Below are 24,307 nucleotides of genomic sequence, written 5' to 3'. Positions count from 1 at the left end.
GGGTCCTGTGCGCGGATGGTGAACTTTAAATGATGGTGCACGGCGTCAGTCGAGCGTCGCGCGATGATGACGCTGCTTTTGCGCCATGCCCCCCGAGTTTCGCGCGGCCCCGCTGCTAGCCCATTTTCGGGCCCTGAATCGCTTGTGTCCGCGGCCGTTTCGCGCTGTCGTGAAATACGAAGCCGTTCACGACGGCGCGGGCACTCTGCCGCGTTATCGGAGAATCCCGCCCTATATCATTAAAGTTCCTACTGGCTCAATTTAGTGTTTCCAGAATTGTCAATGCAAGATATAATACAACTTCAACTCAAGTCAACTCTTTAACCAAAGTTAGTGAAATGTATTGAACAGCAACACAAACACATTTTCAGAGTTGCTTACTAATGATCCATCAGTGACTGATGAAAACTTATATTGGATCCTACAATGGAAGGTCAGAGTCTGAGAATTCTTACTTGAATCCTGATTCACCATAGTCCATCCAACATCTACAAGTCAGCAGTGTGATAGAATACTCTCCACTTGCCTGGGTGAGTGCAGCTCCAATAACACTCAAAAAGCTCAATGCCATCCAGGACGAAGCAGCCCGCTTGATCAGCACCTCATCCACCACCATCAACATTCTTTCCCTCAAAGAAAAAGAATTGGATACTCTAAATCTATTTTTAAAAATATTCATTCCTCCGTCTACAACACGCACTGCAGCTCCTTCAACAAAACTTTCCAAACTAAGGCCCCTGCCACCTGGAAGAACAAGGGCAACAGATGCATGGGAACACCACCATCTGCAAGTTCCCGTCCAAGCCACACAGCGTTCTGTTTGTACATTGGGGGCAGCATGGTTACACAGTGGGTAGCGCTGTTGTTTCACAGCTCCAGGGTCCTAGGTTCAATTCCCGGCTTGGGCCATTGTCTGTGCGGAGTCTGCACGTTTTCCCTGTGTCTGCGTGGGTTTCCTTCGGGTGCTCCGGTTTCCTCCCACAAGTTTCAAAAGACATGCTGTTAAGTAATTTGGACATTCTGAATTTTCCCTCTGTGTACCCGAAAGGCGCCAGAGTGTGGTGACTAGGGGCTTGTCACAGTAACTTCATTGCAGTGTTAATTAAGCCGACTTGTGACAGTAAAGATTTTATTATTATCACTGTTCCTTCACTGCCGCTGGGTCAAAATCATGGAACTGCCTTCCTAACAGCACTGTGGGTAGTCCTGCAACATACGGACTGCAGCGGTTCAAGAAGGTGGCTCACCGCCACCTTCTGAAAGGCAATTAGGGATGGGCAATAAATGCTGGTCTAGCCAGTGATGCCCACATGACGAGCAAATAAATATATTTTAAAGTCCTGTTGCCATACCAATCCTCACATGTATAATTAATTCTTGGTCATTTTAAATCATTCACAAATGTAATTTTCATTGTTTGGTGTTAAGCTCAGTCATTACTAAATGCAGTGGAAACATTTTACCAGCTGGGGTCAAACTCCGTCCGTTCACAGACTGAGGCCCAGAACTTCAAATCACCGAATGTTCGTACCCCTGAGGTACACCCCAAGATGTGGTGAGGATGCCTTAGAAATCCTGACTCACTGACTATGCGGAAATTGCTCCGGGACGTTTGGACTTCCGATGGGTAATTCCTCTGTGTCTGGAATCCTCCAAAACTCTGAGTTCGAGTCAGAGATTTGAATGGTCCTGATTCATGAGAATAGTTATCCAGGAAATGTTAGAAGGATTAAAACCAGTTCAAACTCCTGGGTAAGTAAACTACTGACCATCACTTCCCACCACCCCACCCCACCCCACCTCCCTCACTGTCCCACACTCCCCACTGGACCCCGTCACCCTGACTACACTCCCCCTGACCTCCAAGCAACACCCCCTCTGACTACTCAAAATCCCCCTTGAGTCCCCAACCCCTCAACCCATTCTATCCCCTCACCCACTTACCAGCCAACCTACCCCCTCAGCCAGCCACCTACCACCCTACCCCCGAACCACCTACCTACCCTACCCACCACCCTACACCCTCAGCCACCCACCCACCAACCTAACCTCTGGACCACCCACCTAACACCCTAACCCCCTAACTCATGCCAGGTAGTCGTTACCAGTTACCAGTGGTGTACCGCAGGGATCAGTTCTGGGTCCTCTGCTGTTTGTGATTTTCATTAATGACTTGGATGAGAGAGTTGAAGGGTGGGTCAGTAAATTTGCAGACGATACGAAGATTGGTGGAGTTGTGGATTGTAAGGAGGGCTGTTGTCGGCTGAAAAGAGATATAGATAGGATGCAGAGCTGGGCTGAGAAGTGGCAGATGGAGTTTAACCCTGAAAAGTGTGAGGTTGTCCATTTTGGAAGGACAAATATGAATGCGGAATACAGGGTTAACGGTAGAGTTCTTGGCAATGTGGAGGAGCAGAGAGATCTTGGGGTCTATGTTCATACATCTTTGAAAGTTGCCACTCAAGTGGATAGAGCTGTGAAGAAGGCCTATGGTGTGCTCGCGTTCATTAACAGAGGGATTGAATTTATGAGCCGTGAGGTGATGATGCAGTTGTACAAAACTTTGGTAAGGCCACATTTGGAGTACTGTGTACAGTTCTGGTCGCCTCATTTTAGGAAGGATGTGGAAGCTTTGGAAAAGGTGCAAAGAAGATTTACCAGGATGTTGCCTGGAATGGAGAGTAGGTCTTACGAGGAAAGGTTGAGGGTGCTAGGCCTTTTCTCATTAGAATGGAGAAGGATGAGGGGCGACTTGATAGAGGTTTATAAGATGATCAGGGGAATAGATAGAGTAGACAGTCAGAGACTTTTTCCCCGGGTGGAACAAACCATTACAAGGGGACATAAATTTAAGGTGAAAGGTGGAAGATATAGGAGGGATATCAGAGGTAGGTTCTTTACCCAGAGAGTAGTGGGGGCATGGAATGCACTGCCTGTGGAAGTAGTTGAGTCAGAAACATTAGGGACCTTCAAGCAGCTATTGGATAGGTACATGGATTACGGTAAAATGATATAGTGTAGATTTATTTGTTCTTAAGGGCAGCACGGTAGCATTGTGGATAGCACAATTGCTTCACAGCTCCAGGGTCCCAGGTTCGATTCCGGCTTGGGTCACTGTCTGTGCGGAGTCTGCACGTCCTCCCCGTGTCTGCGTGGGTTTCCTCCGGGTGCTCCGGTTTCCTCCCACAGTCCAAAGATGTGCAGGTTAGGTGGATTGGCCATGATAAATTGCCCTTAATGTCCAAATTGCCCTTGGTGTTGGGTGGAGGTGTTGAGTTTGGGTAGGGTGCTCTTTCCAAGAACCGGTGCAGACTCTAGGGCCGAATGGCCTCCTTCTGCACTGTAAATTCAATGATAATCTATGATTAATCTAGGACAAAGGTTCGGCACAACATCGTGGGCCGAAGGGCCTGTTCTGTGCTGTATTTTCTATGTTCTATGTTCTATGTTCCATTGATGAGGATGAGTTTGATAAGAGGTACTTAACATACCAGCAAGTTATTTGACTTTGACGATATTACTGCTAAGGTTTATCTCATTCACAAATGCACGTGTGAACTTTTAAACTTGTGCTGAGTTTTCTAATAATGGCAACATTTGCAACCTTGGTCTGTTTTATATAAAATAGAGAAAGAAAGCAAAGTACTTCAATTATCTCAAAATCCCTCATTTTAAAATAGTATCGATGATGTACGCTATTGGACTATATGTACCCTTTTTTGGGTGGTGTACTGTAGTATTTTAAAGTGATTTTTTTTCTCTTTGGTGACCTTCAAAACATTATGTACTTGCATGGCAGATGTAAAAATGGTTATTAATGACTGAGATTACATTGGTCTGTGTGAAAATGCTATTTATTTAATTAGGACCTCAGATTTTACATTACCGCTAAGGACAAGCAAAGTATTTGTGTACCAACCATTAAAACAACATGATGAACTTAAAATATACATGTAAATGCTGTATTGAGGGAGGAGAGTTATATAACCGAACAGCACAGAAACAGACCAGTTGGCCTGCCTGGACAATGCCAGTGTACATACACATGAGCACCTTGTGCTGTAATTGCCTCTTCCTGCTTAGTCCCCATAACTCTTGTTCTCTTTTCCCCTCTTACACTGCTTGTTAAGTGCTATTTTCTTTAACCACTCTGCAGCAAAGGGTTCCACATTCTCACCACTCTGTAAATAAAATTCTTTATTCGATCTGCAAGTTGCTCTTATATGAGGGTGAGGGGATAGAATGGGTTGAGGGGTCGGGGACTCAAGGTTTCTTTTGAGTTGTCGGAGGGGGGTCATTGGTGTAGACAGGGGGTTGGGGGGGTGAGGGGGGGGTTGGTCGTGCTACGCTTCCTGAAGTCAATGATCAGTTCCTTGGTTTTGCTAACATTTAGTGAGAGGTTGTTTTCGGTACACCATGCAACCAAGTGATCTATCTCCCTTCCCCATTGCTCCTTTTCCCCATTCAGTTTCAGTGACCCGGGGCCAGGAAGTTCCTATGTGGTTTGTTGAGTATCAGAAACTGTTTTGTGGCCCTTTGATAGCTCCTTGCAGTCAATATGTGCTGCTTGGCAATGCCATTTTCTATAGAAACAGCATTTTCAGGCAAGCAGGGCCACTGCTTACTGAGGAACAGCACTAGCACTTTATGAGTAGGACTAGTGTCAAACTGGACTTTTAAAGCTGGAATGCTGTTTTCTGAAGAGGAAGGAAGAGCAGAGGTTGTGATTATTGGTAATGTGCCACACCGAGAGAGGAGTGATTTCAACATAGTGAACAAAAAACGTCTTTTTTTTCAGGATTTGGTCAAATTCATTATTCTTTCACAGAATGTGGGTTGGCTAGGTCAGCATTTATTGTCCATTCCTTATTGCCCTTGAGAAGGTGGTGGTGAACTGCTCTCAGTGCTGTTAAAAAGAGGACAATGAAGGAACAAAAATATAGGGCCCGATCTAACAAAATAGGAACTGAGTCCCATAGCGCCATGTTTCCTGGCGCTCAGAGCACCGAGAAACACCCTGCTATCTATCATGCGGTTAGGTATGGGGCATCAGTGGGGAACGCGCGCCCGAGGCCGCACTCAGCTCTATTTTCTGCACTGAGGAGCTCACCAAAATTCCTCAGTGCAGCGAGAGATTGGGACTTATTTAAAAATGGCGTCCCGATTTCTCGAGCTTCTGACGTGACCCCAAACCGCCCCCCCCCCCATGCCCCCGCCCACTATAAGGGGATTCCCCCCTCTCCTCGCCGCAGCCCCCACACCCGCGCTGTGTAACCCTCAGCCCCATCACCGACTGGCAATGCGACCTGGGCACTTTGCCAGCTGGCAGGGGCACTGCCAGGGTGCCAGGTTGGCACTGCCAAAGTGCCAATCTGGCATTTTTTGTGCACTGGGGATTGGGCCAGGGGTGCCCTGCACAGATGTTTGGGGAGGTGAACCCTCCCCCCTCCCATTGTGCATTGGGGCTTGGGGAGGATAGCGGTCACGTCGGGGGCCTCGGAGATTCCGGCGAGCGAAGCTCCTCAGTGTAGAAAGCAGGGCTATGTGCGGCCTCGGCTGTGTGTTCCCCGCTGAGACAACTTACTTAATGCGAGTGGCACTGTACAGCCATGTGTTTCCCACCGCTGCGACCGACTGCCGGGAAACACGCGGCTAAACACTCGCCACGGGATTTTGTTCCCATTTAGTTGAATCGTGCCCAATAAATACAAAACATTTCCTCTCCCTTTAAATCAAAGGGAGAGGAAAGCTGACACAATAAACAGTGTAACATTAACAATCAATTGGCAAGAACAGTCAATACATCAGACGTTCCATACATGTTCTCTGTATGGCTGTCGGCAAACCTCAGGTGTTTGCTTTTTAGTACTTGCTGCAACCTCTGGTGTCTTCGGCTTGGTGTGAGCATCATCGGTGGTTTTCGTAACCAGATTAACATAGTGATCTGAGGTTGACTCAGTGTTTGATTCCAAATTTTGGGTTCTCCGGCAAATCCAGGTCGACTCTTGGCTCCGCTGGATTTGAACTCTGCCGGTTCTGCCTCTGCGGATTGGTTCTTAGCGCCAAATGTTGATCCGCACGTCTCCTCCATAATGACCTTATTTCGGGTTTGTGTAGATCAGTCCTGTCTGTGCTAAGATGGTGTCAGGAATCCACTTTTCACTTGTGGTATAATTCCTTGCCAGAACATCTTGACCCTGGTGAAAAACACGGGGCTGGATTCTTTGGTTCCCCCAGCTGTCTATTTCTCGGCGGTGTGTCGTTCGCTGGTGGCGGGATTCTCTACTCCTGTCGCTTGTCAATGGGATTCCCCATTGGAGCCACCCCGTGCCACCGGGAAATCCACTGGCGGGATTCCAACGGGAGCAGAGAATCCCAGCGGCCGGATAAGTCCGGCCACGATGTTTTGCCTTGTTCTTACGCCATATGACCTGATCCTGCTGCTTTTTCTCGACAATCCTCATGCTTCCCAGATCACTGTTGAAGACAATGGCATGTTTCTTCAAGATTTTGGGTAGGTCTGATTCGAAATCTGCTGTGAGATTTACCACGGCTGAATTTAATCTGATTTTTCCAGCCAACCTCTTCCCATTAGTGCCGGATAATTCCCTTAAATCTGCCGCTTGTCCATTTAATTGCACTGTTACATCAATACAGCCCCTCGATGGAATCACTTCTCCAGTGTATGTTTTAGTACTATCTTTGAGGGTTACAGAACAGTGTGTTGGGACTTTCCTTGCTAAACAGTCTCTGGCATCAGCGAGATAGCTGCCACAGTGTCTACCTCCATCTTTACCAGCTGACCGTCCAATAACGGAGTGACCCAATATCAGTTTGTTGAACCAGCAATAGCTAGTACAGTTAATGACAGTTTGTCTTCAGACTGTGAAACGAGTTCCCCCTCACGTCCCTTTTGTACCCCGTGGACACTTTTACCTTGATTTAGCTTGCCCTTTGTTTTATTTGGCTCTTCCCTTCAGCAGTTTTCCCCTGAAGCTTGTTTCTTTTCCAACAAGCGCGTGCAATGTGGCCCTTTCTGCCACAATTCCTGCACATGATGTTTTTGCACCAACACCCTGCTGCTGAGTGGCCAGTTTTTGCACGCCTATGGCAAGTGCGCGTCTGCGTTTGCGTTCAATATTTAGCCGATGTCTTGTGAATTCTTGTGCGTGAACTCAACTGCTGAGCTTCTTTGGCTGCTAATTCCATACATGCAATGACTTCCAGAGTTTTATTTAAGGTCAGGGTGCTTTCGGTGAACAACCGCTTTTGAATAGTTTAATTTCTAAAACCACAGACTAATCTGTCGCTGATGCTGTCATTTAACACATCCCTGAATTCGTCGTGTTCAGAGTTTTTTTCTCGGTAACTGCAAACTGCAATCAATTCAACTTCTCAGTTGCGCTTACGAAACCTAAAGCATTGTGCGGTGACTTTACGTTTTGGTGAATAGTGGCCCTGCAAACTTCCACTATTTCTTCATAGTTTTTGTGCCTGGCTTTTCCAGCTCTACCAGAGGTTAAATGCCCCCCCCCCCCCACCTCCCCAAGATGATCAGGAAAGTTGGGCTTTTTATATCTGCTGCTACCTTGTTAGCTTGAACAAAATAGTCAAATCGTTCTGTATATAAGCTCCATCATTCTGTATTCTCATCAAAGGGTCCCACGGCACCAAAGATCCACGCCATTTTTCTCTATGGTGTCACAAACCTTTCTCCCCAAAATAAGGCACAAACCAAGCTCAGCCTGTTCCCTTTCGGTTTTGCAACACCCCCAGCTCTAAATTTGTTGTTGCAGGGTACTTGCTACTCACGGCTACAGAGTGCCCTTTGGGCGGAACATGTGGTGGGCTTCTCGCCAAGGTTGTTTCCTTCGGATTTTTCAGTTCCTCCGGTGGCTGCGACTGTCGTTTGGCTCCTCCGTCGCCAGCTGTCTTATAGCGACAATTTCAATAATTTATTATTTGTTCGACTGTGTACAGACACTGTTTGACTTTTTTTTTGGATGCCTATGAACGCTGTTCGCCTACTTCATCACCAGCTCTTATGTGGATTCAAGATTGAGTTCTGAGCCCTTGAAGGTACAACCAAAAAACCTAGAGTTTTATTGAGAAGATGTTTGTGGTGTTCTTTGTGGTACTAATTCTAAGGTAGTTGGCGTAGTGTTCACAAAGACCACAAATAGCTCTTGTATTAAACAAAGCTATAGATTTTTTTTACACTACTTAATTGGATTCAACACTTACTCCTATATAATACACAGTTGATAATAAACATGCAATCTACACTCATCTATTACTAATATCTACACTAATATATTAACTATGATCTGCTCTCACTCACACTATCTTTCCTACAGTCTGTCTTTTAGCTTTCTCCTCAACCGCTCACCCACAAGGCATAGCATCGATGCCTTATATAGTTCTACATCTAGCTCACTCTAGTGGTTGATTTGGACATAACATTAACCCGTCAACATTAACCCGTCAACAGCAAGGACTGTCCTAAAATGCTTGAAATGCTTGGGTGACTTGACCACCATTAGATTAGATTGGCTATGTTCAGTACATTTATGATAATGTTACAACGTTAACTGTGATGTTAGACTGCCCGTTTGCCCGCACAAACAGCCAAGATGACGTCACACAATTATTCTCTTAAAGGGCCCCTGTTCAGCTACAAGGTCTCTCGTGAGGAAACACTAAAAACACTATGAATACACAACAATAACTAAAAAGTTTTATGAGATCGCCCAAATTAGCACACAGCTCTCCATCTGATACCATACACATTTTGTGAAGTGGGCTCAGGATTTGAATAATAAGCTGCAAGTTAGTATGACTTAGGCACCAATTGCTTGACTGCAGACTCTTTCATTTGTGACCTTTACTGTCAAAAGAAAATCTGTGTCTGAATTCCTTAAAGACATTTAAATTATGCAGCCTATCGGCATGAAAAGATTAATTAAGGGATGACAAATGCTGGAGCACAGGATCAACAATTAAGGATAAACTAGACAACTGAAGTAAAACCAGGGACTGAAAGTGTAGAATCAGTACTCCTTAAAACACAGTGCACTGAACGTGCCTATTTTAAAAAAGATTGCACCTATCGGTGACCTACAGAATGGGTAACACGGGGCTTTCCTGTGTCTGCTCTTTAATAGACAATCGTGGCAAAATAGGTGTCAGCATCTGGATTGCTTGGAAGCTCATGTTGAGCCTTTTAACAAGGCAGTTCAGCTCAAACTCTTCTGCAGCCTGGGGCACAAACTGGTAAAAGAGGAACAGTGTTTGCCTCTTTTACTTCATTCAAATAATATTGCTGCATGTCTTGTCATAATTTGCAACGGAAACCATATACTATCTCTCCTAAAGTGCAGGGCCCATCAAACTCTAAGACATCTTTTAGCAGGCTAAAGGCAAGAGACATCAATTCCATGGTGTAGGTGCCACCAAGTCTACCGGGAATGTAACGTATGCTGCCTCCAGGGAGATGACAGTGATGCTGAATGGCAACTCTTATTCAACCAGGGCTGCAGACCAGTTCTGGAAGACCTTCAACAATCCCACCATGGCTGTCAAGATAACACACTGGACATGCTCTCTTCATTGCCCACCCCAGGCACCAGTATATTCTCTTAAAGCGACACTTGGACAACAAAGTGCTCACACTGCATTCTATTAAAGGGCAGCTTTAACTTGCCATTCTGCATTATGGCTACACAGCTCCTCTAACACATCCTGCAAACCTCCACCCTCCACTTCAACAGACTGATAGCCCCACTTCACGTTTCCTGCATCTCCTCAGCTGTTAACCTTCTTGTCATTCTCTATCTTCTTGCAGGACAAATTTGTGTACGAACCAGAATAGTAGTGATGGGTGAATGGGACCTGGTGCAGATAAGGACACCAAAAGCAGAGTCTTGGAGGAACTGAGGGTGAAAAGTCAGACGCCAGTCATGGAGTGTAGTAATAGTCACATTTTTACGCTACAAAGGAATGGATGAGGGTTTCAGCGGCAGATGGATTGAGGCAGCGGAAGAGGTGTTCGATATTACAGAGAGAAGTGGGTGGCCACCATGGTGGATCAGATATATGTGTTTATAAGCTCAATTTGGAGTCAAATGGGATGCTGACAATGGCTCTGTTGTTCCTCCTAAGGAGGTTGATGGGTCCTTCAGAGACTGATACAACGGGTAGCTCTGGCTATGAACAGTGGGGATTTAAGCAGCAGCAGAACAGGAAGGTCGAGAGAACACCATCTTGCGAATACTGTTCGGTTGGGGCGCGATCAGGGATGGTAATGTACCCAAAAGAAGTTAATGAAATGCGGCATGGCTGGGTGACAGGAAGTGGAAGAAATGGAAGAGAAGGAATCCAAAGGGACCAGAAGTGTCCCCTGCCCTTATGAATGGATCAAGAGGTTGTTACAGTTGGCACCCAGTTACAATTAGATGTTACAATACCTAATTAATCAACAGGTACAGAACTTTACTGGATCAATCACTAAAGCACTCCACAAAACAAGGCCCTCAAATTCGAACAAAGTTGTGCTTTTGAGTTTGAATCTCCGGATTTCGTAGGTAAAGGCGTGTCATCAGTGTTTAGGTCTTTGCTACTTTTCTACTTCCTGTTACCAGCTTTATTTCCTTTTAATTTGAGCAACTCCTCAGGTTCCCATTCCCCGACAAGCTAGTTTAAACCCTCCCTAACACACCAGCAAATCCCTCTATGGGGACATTGGTCCTGGTCCTGTTAATGTGTAACCCGCCTATCTTGTACAGGTCCCACCTGCCCCAGAACCGGTCCCACTGCCGCAGAAATCTGATGCCCTCTGTCCTATACCAATTTTCCTGCCACGTGTTAAATTTCTCAATCTTCCTATGCTCACTAGCGCAAGTTAGCTAGCAAATTTAATTGCATGACAATAATTGACTGCACTTCAAAAAATTCCAATTCGCATGAGACACTGAGTCCTTTGAGGCATATTAAGATGTTATGTAAAGATATGTTTTGCCTTCCTGGTAAAATACAAATCCACAAGCTGGGCAAAAATACAACCACAAAATAGCAAGTTGTTTTATCCTATAAAGTAAGAGGGTCCCATCTTTCCACACTTTAGAATTAGTTGACTTCCTATGGCATTGCTCATAGTTAGTAAAAGGAATGTTCGATAAATGCATATTTATCATATTGTGTGGAAAGCCAATGATGATTGGCTCTTACAGAAGAAATAGGTGAAAAATATTGGTTAAAAATTCCATTTTCAAATACAATACAGTAGAGAGATGAAATTTAAAATTCTTGGTCACTAAAGCAGAGACTAACAACTTGGAATCATTTAAGCAACAGTTAGATATTGTTACTAAGGATTTCTTCTGTGTGATTGAGCTGCGGTGGGGTTAATCATCAACATCTATCTGGAGAAATATGTAAAGTCGAAGTTTCTAATTAGAAGAAGCATTCTCAATACTGCAATGAGCTATGCCAGGGAGTGGTGAGGTACATGTTGACATCTCTAAAGACATGGCCACAACTGAGAACTTAACGATGCATGAGCACAGATGACAAAAAAACATAGAAAATCATAGAATTCCTACAGTGCAGAAGGAGGCCATTCAGCCCATCGAGTCTGTACCAACCATTTTGAAAGACCACTTTAAACGGACCCGATCGCCACCCTATCGCTGTAACCCCACCTTAACTTAGGGGTGGCAATTTATCATGGCCAATCCACCTAACCTGCACATCTTTGGACTGTGGGAGGAAACTGGAGGACCCAGCGGAAACCCAAGCAGACACAGGGAGAACGTGCAGACTCTGCACAGACAGTCACCCAAGGTCGGAATCAAACTCGGGTCCTTGGTGCTGTGAGGCAGCAGTGCTAACTACTGTGGCACCGTGCAGGAGGAGGCCATTCAACCCTTCGAGCCTGCTCCACCATTCATTATGATCATGTTGATCATCCAACCAAATAACCTGATCTTGCCCCCATACCCTTTGATCCCCTTTGCCCCAAGTGCTATATATATATTTTAAATAAATTTAGAGTACCCAATTATATTTTTTCCAATTAAGGGACCATTTAGCATGGCTAGTCCACCTACCCTGCACATCTTTGGGTTGTGGTGGTAAGGCCCACGCAGACAAGGGGAGAATGTGTTTTGGCTATGGTTGTGTTTGATGTATATATACATGCCTTAATAAAAACATTTTTCAAAAAACGGGGAGAAAGTGCAAACTCCACACGGACAGTAACCCGGGGCCTGGAACGAACCCAGGTCCTCGACATCATGAGCCAGCAGTGCTATATCTAACTGCTTCTTGAGTACCTGCAATGTTTTGGCCTCAACTATCATGTAGTTGCGACTTCCACAGGCTGACCACTCTCTGAGTGAAGAAATTTCTCCTCATCTCTGTCCAAAGCGGTCTACCCTGTATCCTCAGACTGTGACCCCTCATTCTGGACACCCTCACCATCGGGAATGTCCTTCTTGCATCTATGCTGTCTAGCTAGTCCTGTTAGAATATTATAGGTTTCTATGACTTCCCTCCCCTCATTCTGCTGAGCTCCAGTGAATACAATCCTAACCGACTCGATCTCTCCTCATACGTCAGTCCTGTCATCACAGGAATTAATCTGGTAAACATTCTCTGCACTCCCTTGAGAAAAAGAACATTCTTCCTCAGGTAATTACCATTGCTAGATATTTATGATTAAATTGTAATATTGTGTTTGATATCCTATTAAATAGCGATGTTTGAGAATCTCTCTCATCATTCCTCACCATATCAATAGCGGTTGATGTTCAGTGAAGCTTGGCTACTTCCCCAGAGTGATGGGGGAAAACTTGGATAAAACTTGGCCTTCCACTACTGAACAAAGCACTTTTGTCAGCCAATAAAATGTGAACCATATGTAGGACAAGGGAGTTAGCGGGATAAATAAATATAGATTATCAATAAAGGTCAAAAAGAAAGAATGAGCAGTGAAGAAGTTACAATTAAATGTTTTTAATAAGTATAGTATATCCTTCAGTTTCTTCCCACTGTCAAGGACAATGGGCGTGATTCTCCACTCCCACGCCGAAGTGGCCGCGCCGTCGTGAAAGCCGTCGAGGTTCACGACGGCGCGGAACGGCACCGGTCCCGACCGATTCAGGCCCTGACAATGGGCCAGTATCGGGGCCGTGTCATCTACACGCGCCAGGCCTTGTCGCCCGCGTAAAAGCGCCGCCGCATATATGACGCGGCCGGCACCGCATAACGGGCGTCATCCGCGCATGCGTGGTTGCCGTCCTCTCTAAGTCCGCCCCGCAAGAAGATGGGGGACGGATCTTGCGGGGCCGCGGAAGGAAGGAATCGGTGTCTCCGGCAATTCTCCGGCCTGTGGCCCGCGAAACTCGACCGGGCCGTTCCCGCCGCTTGGGAGAATCGCCGGAGGGCGTCGGACCGGCGTCCCGGGAAATTTTGGCGGCCCAGGCGATTCTCCCAACCGGCGTGGGAGTGGAGAATCGCGCCCAATGTTTATTGGTTTTATTGTTTTCTTTGATTGAAGAGCTAGTGTTTTCTTACTCTCAGGGTGATTTGTCCCAATTTAAATAACTTCCAGCAGCATGCTTTTGTGATTTTAAAATATAGGTTTATTATCACACACTTGCCCCAGAGGTTTAACGCGATGCGATGCCTTACACATAGTATCACAGATACACACACACAAATTAGACACAGAAGAACAAAAAACAATATGCTTACGTTCTGGAATTATTTCAATCTTTTGTAGCAGGCCTGTAGTTTCTTGGATGAATTGCTGCTTTAGTTGGAGTGGAGATCTTACAAAAACATGATTCTCAGTAAGCTGCAAGGTCTCTTAGCTACATTGTCAGATTAGCTCTCAGGTTATGTTGAATTGTGGGGCAGGGGTGCAGTCCTTCTACCACATTCAGGGGATAGCTATATAATATATTGGCTGTTTAATTGTCTTGCAGCTGGTTCAATGGCTTTCAGATGGTGCTTATAATGGTATCTGCCATGATGTTTCTGACCAGAACAGCCTCTATTGTCTTTAAAAGCAGGTAACAAACATGACTGCCTTACCTGTATGACCAGTTTCAAGTCCAATGTCCTTTCCCAAGTAAGGTGATGTGTTAGGCTAGTAAACATCATATGCGGTGGTTTCTCGCACCCTGAGAATTTCAGAAGCAAAGATCTTTGCGTTTGTGATAAGGAGACACCACAATACAATGAAAGGTCAAGGAGATCCATTTCATATTTGTAATGATATATATATAGTCAGGTTAGTGAAGGGTTAATAATTACATCTCTGTGTAAATCAAACACTAGAGGGCGTTATTACTTCTCTGTATTTAAGTCAGACTCTGAGGGAATTCTGGGAGTAGCATGAGGAGAAAGCATAAGAAAATTAGAGAAGATAGAGTTAGCACGAGGTTTGATCATAGTGTAGTTAGTGACGAATTAGATTATTGACTATTGTAAGACAGATTCAATATCATTTAATTACTATCTGTAGCTCAGTAGGTTGGAGTACCCATACGACCTTTAGCCCTAGGTTTACAGTGGGCAGTCAGTGTCGAGCATATCGACATGGCTGCCTTGCCGGCTGCGGCAATTGTGTTCCATGCCCCTCCATCCCGACCCCACAGCCCACTTCCTGGCCACTCCCCGCTACTCCCCCCAGCCCTGGCAGAAGCCCACCGGCCAGCGGCACAACTGTCAGCAAACTACGACGATGTTGGACACTTTCTGTACCCTCTCTCTCTCCCTCAGCAGTCACAGATTTTTAAAAGCACAAGTGAACCTCGCCGTCGGAAATTCGCCCCAGTGGAGGCAGAGCACTGCTGAGGCCCCGAAGAATACCGGGTCGGGCCCGCTAATGATATGCCAACGGTGTTTACTGTACGTATGGAGTGGAACACATTGACGCCACTGTCGAGGCACCGGAGGATAGCGATTTGACGTGAAACGGCGTCCGCCATGATTCTCCGCCCAATCACGTTTTCTGATCCCGTCATTGGAGAATCCCACAATTTTCTTCAAAAAAAGCCTGAAATAATAACTATTGGGAGCCGCAAGATAAGAATTCTGCATTTCTAAACCAAATTCTTGAGATGAACTGCCGAATGTCTCTGGTAGAATGCATAGTATACATATATATATATATATTTATAAATAAAATATTTGTATCAAATTTATGTGGCATTTGAAAATAAAATTTAATTTAAAATAGACCTAACTGTGAATCATTGTTTTTGATTTTCTTTAGCCAAGTTTGTCAGTACCATCTTTTAAAAAAACAAGATGTGTAGAATTAAGACAATTTTATCAGCACTAATTCTGGTGATTAAGAGGAGCTTCTAATAGCACACAGTGATTAATCATTTCTGCTATATTAAAAACAGTAAGCAACCATAAAACTTCTTCCTTGAATCAAATGTATAATCTAGAACCACAAATGTAAATGTTGCCACAGCCCCAGATGCTGCTCTCCCCTTTGAGAGCTGACTGGTGATGATTTAACCTGAGGGTTACCACACCTCAGGTGAGGGACAAGGTTGAGAAGGGGGGCTTCATGAATAACCTCAGCCAGTACGGGAATTGAACCCGTGCTGTTGGACTTGTTCTGCATCACAAACCAGCCGTCTAGCCAACTGAGATAACTGTTCCTTTTCCAGGGTTTGCTTCTTAGGAGTTCTCCAGGGTCTTGACTGCCTGGAGACTGCTCACTCCAACAAATCTGTTGCCTGGAGCCTCTCTCCCTGCTTCTGAACACCACACGTAGGATTTCTTGAGCCCCGACTCTTGGCTGCACCGAGCTCTTAATGGCTTCGAAGGCTCCTTCTGAGCCCAAACTGCACAGAGTTTCAAGATGGCTGCCAGGGCTTTACTGAGCCTCCAACCCGGCTCTTCAGAGATAACAGCAGCACTTTCTTTAACTTAACTGCGACTTCTGCCTGTGTCCCAAAGCTGACTGCCTCAAAGTGACTCTCTGACTGACTGAAATTGATTTACCCTTGAACTTCTCTTCACTGATGCTTGAACGGACCTGGGGAAGCTATTAACACACTCAGAGGGTCCCAGTGTTGTACTCGGCAAGAACCAATGTAAAAGTATCGGTACATCCTGTACTTTAAATGTTACTACACCCACAAATGGTGAACTTAAATAGCACAAAGAATGAAAGCAAAATACTGTGGATGCTGGAATCGCTAACAAGAATAGAGAATTGGAAAAAGTCTGCATTTTTTGCAGTTTCAAGACCGTATCACTCTTCTTCAGAACTGAAGAGATGGAGGAATGTGTTGGTTTCTATACTGTAAAGAGGCGTTGGAACAGAGCAGAAGACCAGTGATTAGTGGCAGCCAGGAGAGTTTGCAAAAATGTGGCTGGATTCTCCGCCATATGCCGCCGGGAGCGAAGTTCCCGATGCAGTGGATAATCTAGCGTTGGGTAAAAAGCGGGATCAGTGCCTCTCCGATGCTCTAATCCCCTGCTGGTAGCGGAATCGAGGTCCGCGTCCCGCGCCAGTGGGAGGATGCAAATGGGTCATGTAGACTCATGTGCATCCTATTAATGGGCCGAGCACCGTATTCTTCAAGCCCACGTAATTCTTGGGTCCTCTGAGCATGGGTGAGAATTGGTGTAGGTATTTACAAATATGGCCCTGACACGGTGGACCGAGGGGCTAACTCTTTAAGGAAGAAGTCCCTAAAGTCCATCGGAGGTCCAAACTCCCCCCCCCCCCCCCCCCCAACAATACAAATCTTGCCCACCCCACCTCCCAACAGACATCCCCACCGCCCTGCCCTCCAGAGACCCCCAATTACAGAGAGCCCCACTTGAGACCCCCCATTATAGAGAGCCCCCAACAGAGACCGCAAAATTAGGAATACCCCCACTAGAGACCCCGGTTGTATGCCTTCCATTAGAAAGACCCCTTCATGGAAGCCCCCCCCCCCCCACCCTCGTCCCATAAGAGAGACTGCTGCTAGAGACCCCTGCCTGGAAGCTAATGAGCAGTCCACACAGAGGCAGGGGAAAGATTCACTGCTTTAAAACTCACCTGTACAATGTACCTGCTGGAAGCAGCAGCACATGTAAATTCCTGGAATGAGAAAAAATTCACCAAAGAGAAGGAATTGGTGGATGTTGAGTCGGGAGAAGGGTGTGCAGATAGCCTGGGTCACATTGAGATCCAAAAAGGAGAGGTGTTGGGCGTCTTGAAAAATATTACGGTAGATAAGTCCCCAGGGCCTGATGGGATCTACCCCAGAATACTGAAGGAGGCGAGAGAGGAAACTGCTGAGGCCTTGACATAAATCTTTGGATCCTCACTGTCTTCAGGTGATGTCCCGGAGGACTGGAGAATAGCCAATGTTGTTCCTTTGTTTAAGAAGGGTAGCAACGATAATCCAGGGAACTACAGACTGGTGAGCCTTATGTCAGTGGTAGGGAAATTATTGGAGAGAATTCTTCGAGACAGGATCTACTCCCATTTGGAAGTAAATGGACATATGAGCGAGAGGCAGCATGGTTTTGTGAATGGGAGGTCGTGTCTCACTAGAGGTCACAAAGATGATTGATGCAGGTAGGGCAGTGGATGTTGTCTATATGGACTTCAGTAAGGCCTTTGACAAGGTCCCTCGTGGTAGGCTGGTACAAAAGGTGAAGTCACACGGGATCAGGGGTGAGCTGGCAAGATGGATACAGAACTGGCTAGGTCATAGAAGGCAGACAGTAGCAATGGAAGGGTGCTTTTCTAATTGGAGGGCTGTGACCAGTGGTGTTCCACAGGGATCAGTGCTGGGACCTTTGCTCTTTGTAGTATATATAAATGATTTGGAGGAAAATGTAACTGGTCTGATTAGTAAGTTTGCGGACGACACAAAGGTTGGTGGAATTGCGGATAGCGATGAGGACTGTCAAAGGATACAGCAGGATTTAGATCGTTTGGAGACTTGGGCGGAGAGATGGCAGATGGAGTTTAATCCGGACAAATGTGAGGTAATGCATTTTGGAAGGTCTAATGCACGTAGGGAATCTACAATGAATGGTAGAACCTTCAAGAGTATTGAAAGTCAGAGAGATCTAGGTGTACAGGTCCACAGGTCACTGAAAGGGCCAACACAGGTGGAGAAGGTAGTCAAGAAGGCATATGGCATGCTTGCCGTCATTGGCCGGGGCATTGAGTATGAGAAATGGCAAGTCATGTTGCAGCTGTATAGAACCTTAGTTAGGCCACACTTGGAGTATCGTGTTCAATTCTGGTCGCCACACTACCAGAAGGATGTGGAGGCTTTAGCGAGGGTGCTGAAGAGATTTACCAGGATGTTGCTTGGTATGGAGGGCATTAGCTATGAGGAGCGGTTGAATAAACTCGGTTTGTTCTCACTGGAACGACGGAGGTTGAGGGGCTACCTGATAGACGTCTACAAAATTATGAGGTGCATAGACAGAGTGGATAGGCAGAGGCTTTTTCCCAGGGTAGAGGGGTCAGTTACTAGGGGGCATAGGTTTAAGGTGCGAGGGGCAAGGATTAGAGGAGATGTACGAGGTAAGTTTTTTTACACAGAGGGTAGTGGGTGCCTGGAACTTGCTGCCGGAGGAGGTGGTGGCAGCAGGGATGATAGTGACATTTAAGGGGCATCTTGACAAATACATGAATAGAGGGATACGGACCCAGGAAGTGTAGAAGATTTTAGTTTAGATGGGCAGCATGGTCGGCACAGGCTTGGAGGGCCGAAGGGCCTGTTCCTGTGCTGTACCTTTCTTTGTTCTTTGTTCTAAAACCGGTCAGATGGGTTTAAACCCCCTTCAATCTTTGAACTGCAAGCCTTTCATTCACAGCGCTGTGAGATTGCTTCAACTAGGCTGTGATTGATAGCTTCCATGCACACACATTCAGCTCTGAGGATGAGTCAAACGGACCCGAAACATTGGCAGGGTTTTCCGCTGCAGAGGAGGTCTTGTGTGTAAAACATCAGACTTTTCGACCAGTTTATTACTCAAATGTTATACCCAGGTGCTTTTACTTGTGAGAGGAACAAAGGGAAATACAAGTTTATGATTCTCTTTTTTTATTTTAATTAAGGGGCAATTTAGCGTGGCCAATCCACCTACCCTGCACATCTTTGGGTTGAGGGGGTGAGACACATGCAGACATGGGGAGAATGTACAAACTCCACACGGACAGTGACCCGGTGCCAGGATCGAATCCGGGTCCTCGCGCTGTGAGGCCATAGTGCTAACCACTGCACCACCGTGCTGCCCTGCAAGTTTAAGATTCAACCAAATGTGTTATTAAACACAATAAAACAGTCACCCATCCTTAAATTATCCCAAATAATAATAATCCTAAGATTCCTAATACTACCCGTGCTTATGAACTCAATCGAGCTGTGGGTCCAATTCTCTGAGTCTCAGTTTTGTCAGGGCCTTCGTCCGCAAAAGTGGGTCTCGCACGCTGCTTCCTTCCGACTTTGGTCAGTCATCGAATCATCTCTGTTACCTCTGCGCCGAGTCTTCACTGGGGAGGGTCCTGGGTGGTTGATCTTTGGACCCCTCCTCGTGCCTTTCCAGAAAGTTGTCTGGCTCTCAGCCAATGAGTTCTCAGGGCGGGGTCTCAACACCCAATGGAGTTGCCGATTACAACTCTGCAGGACACCAGGAACCCACCCCCAGGGATCCATCTCTTGGTGTATTATTCACTCATGACCTTATATGGTAACTGGGTGCCAGAAAGTCTAGCTTTACCTGGGCAATCCACAGCAATCAATCCATTTGAATGGGACTGATTATTTCCTGATGTGTTGTTGACAAAGCAGGCCCAGGCATGTCCTGGCAGTCTCTCTGCATTCAGTGTATTCTGTTATTGGTCAGGGTTTCGAGAATCCCAAAGTGTATCATAGAGTTCACCTGACCCACAACTTTTAATAGATTGTGGTATGGGGAGCACACGGCTCACTCTGCAGGTATGGTAAAGCAGAAAATGGACCAGTGGTTTTTTAAACAAAACAATGTTTATTCTATGAACTCAAGCTAACCTTTTTAAAACAAACAGTGAATATCTTAGCAACCAGTAAATCAAATATACCCCCCAAAAAATACAACACTAAGTAATCTGTATGCTGTTCTTTTAACATCCAAAAACTTAACAAACCTCCAAAGAGAAGCACATCAGGGTTTACATTCAATACTGAAATCATTTATAATTCTGAATTCACCAAATGATTAAGATAGTCTTTGGATGGCAGACTTCAGATGCAGCTCCCTGAAAAACACAGACACACCCAAGCTCTTCTCAAACTGAAACTCAAAAAGCAGAAGTGGAGCTCAGCTCCACCCACACTCTGACATCACTCCAGTAACATGAGCAGCTCCATTTCTTAAAGGTACATTTCTTAAACACCCATTTCTTAAAGGGTACTCTCACATGACAATTCAGACTTGGCCAAGTTTCCCATCAAGCCGGCCTGGAGATGACTGTGGTTTAATTTAAATTGTCCAATTCTTAATTTAAAGTGTTCAGTCTTATATCGGGCCTAAGATTCAGGCCTCTGTCCTTCCTCTTGATCCAGTGAGCATCAGTGAACCGGATCACACAAGTCAAACAAAGTATCAGAATCTTGGGCAAACAGTCCTATTCTCTAACCCAACATACATACATTTTATAGAAATCATAAATAAAGTACAAAATTAAACTGCTCATGTACAAAATACAATGGTCAAAAATACAAATAAATACAAAAGTAATAAATATACTAAACAACAAACAAACAAAAGGAAACTTTCAGATGGAGAGTCCTCAATACACCCTTCGCAGCACCGGATTGACAAGACAAATGTGAAGATAAATGTAGGTCCCTTACAGTTAGAATCAGGTGAATTCATAATGAGCAACAATGAGATGGCAGACCAGTTGAACAAATACTTTGGATCTGTCTTCACTAAGGAGGATAGAAATAACCTTCCAGAAATATTAGAGGACAAAGGGTCTAGCTCTGAAGGAGGAACTGAAGGAAATCCTTATTCGTCAGGAAATTGTATTGGGGAAATTGGTAGGATTAAAACTCAATAATTCCCCAGGGCCTGATGCTCTGCATCTCAGAGTAATTAACGAAGTGGCCCTAGAAATAGTGGATGCATTGATTATCATTTCCCAGCATTTTATAGACTCTGAAAGAGTTCTAATGGATTTGAGAGTAGCTAATGTAACCCCACTTTTTTAAAAAGGAGGGAGAGAGAAAACGGGGAATAATAGACCGGTTAGCTTGATATTGTTGGTGGGGAAAATGCTCGAGTCAGTTATTAAGGATGAAATGAATGAGCATTTGGAAAGTGGGGACAGGATTGGTCCAAGTCAGCATGGATTCACTAAAGGGAAATCATGCTTGACCAATCTTCTGGAATTTTTTGAGGATGTGACCAGTAGAATGGACAAGGGTGAACCATTGGATGTTGTGTATCTGGACTTTCAAGGTCCCATACAAGAGATTAGTGAGCAAAATTAAAAACTCATGGTATTGGGGGTAATGAATTGATGTGGATAGAGAACTGGTTGGCAGACAGGAAGCAGAGAGTGGGAATAAACGGGTCCTTTTCAGAGTGGCAGACAGTGACTAGTGGGGAACTGCACGGTTCAGTGCTGGGACCGCAGCTCTTCACAATATACATTAATGATTTGGACGAAGGAATTGCATGCTATATCTCCAAATGTGCAGACGACACTAAACTGGATGGCAGTGTGTGCTGTGAGGAGGATGCAAAGAGGCTGCTGGTGACTTGGACAGGCTGACTGAGTGGGCAAATACAGGGCAAATGCAATATAATGTGGGTAAATGTGAGGTTATCCACTTTGGTGGCAAAATCAGGAAGGCAGATTATTATCTGAATGGTGGCACTTTAGGGAAAGGGGAAGTGCAACGAGGCCTGGGTGACATGGTGGAACAGTCGCTGAAGGTTGGCATGCAGGTGCAGCAGGCGGTGAGGAAAACTAATGGCATGCTGGCCTTCATAGCGAGAGAATTGGAGTATAGGAGTAGGGATGTCTTGCTGCAGTTAGACAGGGCCTTGGTGAGGCCACACCTTGTGTATTGTGTGCCGTTTTGGTCTCCTAGTTTGACGAAGGACATTCTTGCTATTGAGGGTGTCCAGCGAAGGTTCACCAGACTAATTCCTGGGATGGCAAGACTGACATATGAAGAACGACTGGATCGACTGGGCTTGTATTCACTGGAATTTAGAAGAATGAGAGGGGATCTCATAGAAACACATAAAATACTGATGGGACTGGACAGGCGAGATGCGGGAAAAATGTTCCTGATGTTGGGGACATCCAGAACTAGGGGTCACAGTCTTAGAATAAGGGGTAAACCATTCAGGACTGAGATGAGGAAGAACCTCTTCTCTCAGAGAGTTGTGACCTTGTGGAATTCTCTACCACAGAAAGCTGCTGGAGTCAGTTCATTGGATATATTCAAGAGGGAGCTTGACGTGGCCCTTACAGCTAAAAGGATCCAGGGGTACGGAGAGAAAGCGGAAGTGGGATACTGAATTTGCATAATCAGCAATTATCATATTAAATGGTGGTGCAGGTCCGAAGAGCCGAATGGCCTACTCCTGCACCTATTTTCTATGTTTCAATGTTTCAATAGACCGCGGTTTCTGCATCCAGACACTGCATCAGTTTCTTTTACCAACGGATGAGCTGCAGTGTTAGGATGGTTAAGTTGACGCCCATAAAATACCATCCTCACACTCGCAAGCAACTGGTGGGCTAAACCAGTGTTCTTCAAAGCCGGGGGCGCGACCCGTGGGTGGGTCGCGGGGCGGGTGTCGGGAGGGTCGCGGAGCCGTTGTCCGCGGCGCTCCCGATCGCGCAAATCCCCGCGCAGCAGCCGGCTTTACATAACGGCTGCTGCAAGCGGCCGCAAACATGTTTCAAAAAATTTTTTGCCTGCATTGCACATGTGCGCCGATAATCGGGCACGCATGCGCAGTGCAGCCGCTATTTTTTTTAAACGGTTGCAACATTTTGTTTTACAAGTTATGTAGTGGTTTTTATTCATTTATTTTATTCATTTAATTTTTATTTTTTTCATTTATTTTATTCATTTTTTTTTATAAGTTCGGGGGGGGGGGTTTATTCATTTTTTTTCATTTATTTTACTCATTTTATTTTTTACAAGTTCGGGGGGGGGGGGTTATTTGATAAAATTCTACAGGAAAAAAATTCAAAACTTTGGACAGATGGAGACTCCATATTTTCCGACACCGAAAGGCTTCACCTTCATCCAACAGGTTCCATTGGAGGAGCGTGTACGAGGGCCAAAGGGACCCAAAATCATTTCCTCCATTTTTGTCAGCAGCAAACAAGGTAAGAGAAAATGGTGGGTCGCGAAGGTCGGCTGGGTGGGGTCCCGAAGGTTGGCCGGTTGGTAAAAATGGGTCCCCGAAAAAAAGTTTGAAGAACACTGGGCTAAACCATATGTACCCGGGGTATGTCAGTCCGATTCTTTGGTCACTGGTTGAAAGTCCTTGCGTAGATTTGGACCCTTGCGTCCATTCCATGACGAGGAATCCCCCGTAGCACACAGTAAGTGTGTAGTACATCCTGCAAAGAGATCAGGATAGCACGTGTTGTTATGTCTCAAAATCTGATCCCCTTTTCCCTTTATCGTTCCCACCAGATATTGGCTCACGCTTATACTGACCCCCCCTTTTGAATACCATTCCAGAATCTGAGATGGCCAGGCACACATTATAAATTTGCGCCTCCTGGCACGATGAGTTTTGTGGCTAATACCACAAGGCATGGTTGTCTACACATCCGTGTTTAAGGGGGTTGCTTCCCTGTATTGATGAGTCGCAGCTTTTGCCACAAGGCAGGTTTGCACAAGCGGAAGCTAGATGAAGAGATATGATGAAGAAGACAATATGGTGAAAATGTCTAGAAGATACGGCGAAGTGAAGGCCCGCCAACCTCGGGAGAACATTGAGGTGTGTGTGACGATGATAGGCACCAGCCTTATCCAGTCGAAGCCCTTCTCTGCATCCATGGCGACCACCACCTCCACACTTCCGGGTGCATCATTATAACATTAAAGAACCACCTGATGTTATCCGACAGGTGCCTCCCCTTTACAAATCCCGTCTGGTCCTCCCCTATTACTCCCGACACACAGTCCTCAATCCTTGAGGCCAGGATCTTGGCCAGCAACGTAGCGTCCACATTTAATAATGAAATTGGTCAATGAGACCCACACTGCTCCAAATCCTTATCCCTCTTTAA

The 24,307-nt window shown here is 45.6% G+C and overlaps 2 protein-coding genes across 5 annotated transcripts in view; one reads left to right on the top strand and one right to left on the bottom strand.

Moving 5' to 3' along the window:
- The window catches only part of LOC140398415 (uncharacterized), a 175,391-nt gene that overhangs the window by 97,605 nt on the left and 53,479 nt on the right, over positions 1-24,307 (bottom strand). The window contains exon 3 of one of the 3 annotated variants that reach the window (XR_011937478.1): positions 20,057-23,629. The exons of the other annotated variants lie outside the window; for them this stretch is intronic. The gene's annotated coding sequence lies outside the window, so the exon portion shown is untranslated. Of the gene's footprint in view, positions 1-20,056; positions 23,630-24,307 lie in introns of those variants that run through there. 3 annotated transcript variants of the gene reach the window in all.
- The window catches only part of LOC140398416 (phosphoethanolamine/phosphocholine phosphatase-like), an 84,237-nt gene that overhangs the window by 39,716 nt on the left and 20,214 nt on the right, over positions 1-24,307 (top strand). The gene's annotated exons all lie outside the window — the stretch shown is intronic.

The sequence above is a fragment of the Scyliorhinus torazame genome, chromosome 21, assembly GCF_047496885.1.
Source record: "Scyliorhinus torazame isolate Kashiwa2021f chromosome 21, sScyTor2.1, whole genome shotgun sequence".
Lineage (NCBI taxonomy): Eukaryota > Metazoa > Chordata > Chondrichthyes > Carcharhiniformes > Scyliorhinidae > Scyliorhinus > Scyliorhinus torazame.
Note: the sequence above shows the minus strand (reverse complement) of the source record. Positions and strands in the feature narration are given on the sequence as shown.